We start from the raw sequence: 5,889 nt of genomic DNA, 5'->3' as shown, positions 1-5,889 counted from the left end.
CCACAATTCCATGGATATTTAGGAAATGGAAAGGCGAGGTTGAAACCACTGTTAATCTAGGAAAATCTCCATGCCAATGAAAACACATAACAAAGGAATCACATGGATATACCATGCATCCAAAAATCAACAAGGAAATCACACATGCAACCTGTTACCTTCAAAGTATCCCTGTTGTAGCTACTGATCCAACTATTGCCCTTGTTCTCCCTTGCTTTCCTTTTCTTTCTTTCTCCAATCCAAGTGAATGCTAGAGTTCTCCAAGGATGCTTCAAGATTACTCTAAGTGTGCAAGAGTATGAGATAATGAGAGTGTTCTCAACTCAAAACTATAAAAATATAGCAACTTATTCTTTGATGCCTTTTTATCATTAATATCCCTTTTTTCTTTATTTTCCTACATTTTCCCTCTAATTTCCCTTGCATGAAAATTTGTGTCTCTTCACCTTCCTTTTCCTTTATTTTCATAATTAAATGCCAACTATTGCCTCTTTTCCTTTCCCAATGCCTTTGCCAATTTCCATAGCAATTAATTAATGCACAAGTGATTCCCACTATAATGTTTTACCCAACATTCAACTTAGAATACGTGTCTGATGTCCTTGGTCTTATTTTATTTACATGTAAAATCAACCAGGGGTTGTTACAATATATTCCAAGAATAAATGTAACACATGTTGTTGAATTTCCATCACTATATATCTAATCATCCTTTAAACATACTACAATATGCCCTACATATGATCTAGTAACTCACTTCTCTAAAGTCTCAAAATCTCCCCACATATTTGCATTCTAACTCCCAACCATAATTTGAGAAATCATCACCAACTATTCATATTTTGTTTGTGCCATAGAATGCAATAGCTTGTCCAACAATTTTACTGGATCATTGTAGTCATAATACTTTCCATATTTGGAACGAAGGTATGTCGTGGAGAGAGATGAAAATACAAAACCTAAAATGATGTAATAAGATGGAGGCTTCTGTGGAGTACCAAGGAAGGTATGTTTCGATGGTCATTTTGGTATCTTTTCATCAGAACTCAAAAGCCTTTTGCATGAGAAATCTAGATAATGATAAGAATTTATAACGAAACACGAGAGATTAATGAAAAGCACTGATAGTCGTCATTTCTATGTGCAGGAGGGAGGAAATACGGGAGGTGGCCATTCCAAAAGTAAAGACAAGGATGAGCTAACTGCTGTCCCTTTGACGGAAGACCGGAAACGAACCAGATCACAACGAATCAACCCAAGAAAGGACACAGAGATACCAACACGAAACAGAAAGGGGAAGAAGTAACGCAGCATTAATGATTCTGCGAATCCCTCAGGATCTGAGATCCTGAGGGATCGCTATTTTACCTATTTTCTATACCTAGATATCTCCGCCATCTTCCCTATAAAAGGGGTAGCACTGTTGGCTTCAGAGAGGATCTTTTTGGGGTGTAATTTCCTTTAAGGAAGATTAGGACTATGATCTTTATGTTCGGTTGAAGGCTTGAGTTCCTGTAATTTTATTGCATGCTTTAATACAGACTTGTTCACTCTTTTATCTTTGAGCCTGGATCTATCTTAAGCGGTGTACCCCTGGAGGCTAAGGGCCCGGCCCTGGAGGACACTTGCTCTTGTATTATTACGTGTGGTTTCCGTGTGGTTTGTTCATAGACGTACTCTGGTAATCTGCTGTGTTTTGAGAATATTCTATTACATGCTCTGTTGTGATTAAGTCATTTCGTGTTCTTGAACTTTATATCGATGCTATGTTATTTTACCAATTCTTTAAGCATTGATTAATCCCTACAGGACACTGTTACTTTATTACAGAATTCTTCACGATTGTGTTTTGCATTATAACAAGTCATCTGGAAAGATCTGTTTTACATGGGTATCGAATGTGACTATTCTTTATTATGAGATACAGTCGTATGTGTTTTAACAGAAGCAGATTAAGTATGGTGTGTTTCTAAGGTTCTATAGTATTGTTCCATCATATAAGATTGAGGGATTGGTGTTTTGATTGGCATGGTTAAATAGAGTTGCAGCTTAAAGAACTCAGTTATTACTTATTTCGATTACTGTTCCATTTATTTGCTGTTCCATTTACTTGCTGTTCCATTTATTTGCTGTTCCATTTCAATTTGTTGTTCCATTTCCAGATTGCTAATTTGTTGTTTCTTGAGGACGGACTTAGGCTGTAGAGGACCCCAGCATCTGCTACTTGGTCCCCAGACCTCTGATCTGCTCCCATCAGCTATGAAAGGGATGTGTTATTGCTACCAAGCCCTTGGCTGATGTGCTGTTCCATTTCATTATCACTTCTTTTATCTGCTGTTTCATTTCTAATCATTAAGAACGATCCTAGGCTGTAGCGAGCCCAGCATCTGCTATTTGGCTCCCAGACCTCTGATCTATTCTCATCAGTTATGAAAAGGATGGGTTATTGCTACCGAACCTTTGGCTGATGCAATACTTGGTGTGATTTAGTCCTTTGAAGTAGTTAAGTTGTAGACTTGCATTAGTTTACTTTCGTAGTCGTAAATAGCTGTACTACAAGCATTACTCTGGCAAATGCTAGCCTCAGACTGAGACACCCTTTGAAATAACCAGACGATCCTGGATTGACATATTAATGTGAGGTAACTAGAGGTGAAAGAGACCCTTTTTATAGCTCTACAGCTTCCCCTTTATATGTGCAAGGACTAGGTGTTTGTGAGTAGAAAGCTCAAAATCAGATTTATGATACTCAAAATCATAGAGAATTTTGACTTTGAAATGTTGTCCTATGTACTTATTTGAAACAAGGTAGCTAAAACCTATGTTCTCACCATGCATGAAAGGGAAAATTCCATTATTAGCAATACTAATTCCATCAAAGCTTGGGATAATATCTAATGACCTTAAGAATTTACTGCTAGATCTATTGGTTCTATAGTTCTTACATGAACACCTTTTTGGTTAGACATCATTCCCATTGCAATACAAAAATCAAGATTCTCTATTTTTAGCCATTCTATTCCAATTATGGGAAATCACGCATAGTCTCTTGAGTGCTCATAATCCATGGAAAAGTGTGTAATAATAAGATTTGGAATAACATATGCAATATTTTATGCATCTTCATGTTAAAGTGATTGAAATGCAATTCCCACACAATAGACCTTTTCATTAAAATCAATCCCCCCAACATTGACAAGAACGTCAATCTGGACTCCAAGAAGCTCAATGGCCCCATGGAAACATGAAAGAACTTCAATATGTGATACAAATACATTAGTCATAGAAATTGTGTCACTTTCAAATGGATAATCTACAATAGTGACAACATCCTACAAGGTGGGCAGGGCTCCAAATTCAATTGGATATACTCCTTTCCTAAACTCATTATCGCTCACATTTAGCATCACAATATTACATTTACTGCCAATCGTGAGCACAATAGTCAATTACTATGTATTTGATCTTCGCTTCATTAGCTTCACTTATATGATGCTATATCGTATGCCCATTGGTTATTAGAATGCAACCATAAATACTAAACCTGTTGCTTACTCGAGCTAAATTGATGCTTGCACTACCATGGAAGTGAAAAATTTGGTTCTGTATGCACAAAAAAAACTTTGACTATTGTAGTGGGCCCATAGCGTGTGGAAAGCCTAAACTATGAAATTCTTGCATCATTCTTTGTTGTGATTGCAAGGTATTTGCCATCAAATTCTGAGAACGAAATATTTTTCTTTGGAATTGATGATGTAGTGTCAATGGCACTTGTAATTGGGGCTACAATGGTGTTGGTATTAGGGTCAAATATTGAGGTTTCACTTGGGAACTCGGAGCATGTATCGGTTAAACTAGAAAAACTGACGAAATCTCAGATCTAGGATGTTGTTTTGTTAAAACAAGATAAATCTTAGATTTAAAATCTTGCAAGTTTCTATTTCCTTCAAATAGTGGCTCCAATGTGCTTGTTGTTTACTTTGAATAAGCTCCAACTACTATTGTGTCTCAGAAAAAGCAATCAACACTTTGGAAAAAAATAGATGATTTGCAACACTACATGTGCTTGACCATGCTTATGTTCATTAAAATTATATATATATATATATATATATATATATATATATATATATATATCAAATAGAATTCCCCTCTAAACTGAGAAGTACAACCCACTTAACACTTATGATAGGAAAATATGAAATTACATGATGACCATACCAATTCTTGCAAATAATTCAATTTCCTGTGCCTCTACTACAACCAAAATATCACCACCACATGCCTCATTGAGTATAAAATGAAATAGATCCATGTACTTAGAGAGACCCATGCAAGCCTGACCTTAAATATACATGAAACAAAGACCAAGAAATTAGATATCTCTATGTTGGTCTACTCAACACGCTGACAGTAAATTAACTAGGGGAAATAATGTTGCCTAGGAAAGCAAAGCGCCATGAAGAGCACATTTGCAATCCCATTATATCTACCTTGAAATTTCACGATATCCATAGGATTCCAAGTCCCTTTTTCAAAAAAATCAACAAATCTTGAAATATATTCTTACTGACTCCTGGGAGCTCGCTGATCAAGGTCCCTTTTGGCCCATAACTCAACTAGGCACTTCATCACTTTAAACTGAATTTTTCTTATTTGCAAGCACCCTTCAAAGTTTTGGAATATTTTATTTTATTGCATCAAGGAAATAGATACTACCAACTATGCAATCCAAAAGGAAATAAGAACAAGAATACAAAAATTTAAGGAAGTGTTGGGATCCTGGACAAAGAATGGATTAAGGCAATTTTACAAGTGTAGGCACATAATCATGAGGGAAAAGTAGATTGGAAACAAATGAATTCTTATGTAATTTTCTTATCATCATTCCTAAAATTGTTAATCAGAGAAAGAGTCTCATGTTGATTCTTACCTCATGTTTTACCTGTATGTTGGAGCCACCAAGTATGTTGATAATGAATCGTGTGAGGTTGATAACCGTTGATGATCAAACTGAGTCTGAAACTAATCCAAAATAGGGTACCATGTTGATGTATGATGACTATTTAATGTTGATGATCGATGAAGGTTTCTTTATTGTTGAACTTTGAAAATCATTGTGAGGTGTTGATAACTAATGAAGGTTTAAAATCTACCCCCCTTATTTGGAAACCAAAGGGGCTGTAACTGTTGCTGAAATTTTTAAAAACCTTCATTGAATCCTGATCCCATGGTGCAACTCTCTACCATCTGAATGAATGTGTTGGAGTCAAGCATGGAAAGAGATCATCGGATTATGGATCATTAATGCATGCCATTTTGTTGGGTTTGGAGCCAAATTATCTTCTTTATTTAGAGGTATCACCGCATTGGACCCCAGTTCTTAATGTGGTGGCAATGCTGCCCATAATATTTGCACTACAAGGGGGGTCCGGGGGGGCGACAACAATCTTTAGGAGCCCCCCCGGCAAGGGATCAGGGGAAGCGCCCCTAAAGTTAAAAATAGATGTAATGTAAAATGTTGTAATTTCGTAGTCAATCTAGGTCATTCATTAGGCAAAGATCTAATGGTAGGAGTTATGTCTAATTTAGGGTTTTTTTTCCCTAGAAGGCAACCCCTCACTATATATGAAGGAATTGTATTGTGTCTATGTAGATTTGCATTCGGAATGAGAAAGAGAGAGGAGATTGTGTGAGAGCGAAGAGGGAATTACATCGGATATGTTGTAGGTTGTATCTCTTCAGTTTGTTGGATAATATAAAAGAAAGGACTAGTTATTTCCTATGGACATAGCCCAAATTAGGTGAACCACATATATTTGTGTCTCTCTTGTTTTATGTGTTTTCTGTGTTTATATTTCTACAATATATTTTACGTGTTCCATTGCT

General features: G+C 36.2%; 1 pseudogene; it reads right to left on the bottom strand.

Moving 5' to 3' along the window:
- Positions 1-795: 795 nt before the first annotated feature.
- Positions 796-4,315, bottom strand: LOC149230064 (protease Do-like 9 pseudogene; annotated as a pseudogene).
- Between the last annotated feature and the right edge of the window lie 1,574 nt (positions 4,316-5,889).

Source organism: Pinus tabuliformis, chromosome J (assembly GCF_031772625.1).
Source record: "Pinus tabuliformis cultivar Carrire ecotype Pingquan chromosome J, CPIR1, whole genome shotgun sequence".
Lineage (NCBI taxonomy): Eukaryota > Viridiplantae > Streptophyta > Pinopsida > Pinales > Pinaceae > Pinus > Pinus tabuliformis.
This window is presented reverse-complemented; position numbering and strand designations above follow the sequence as displayed.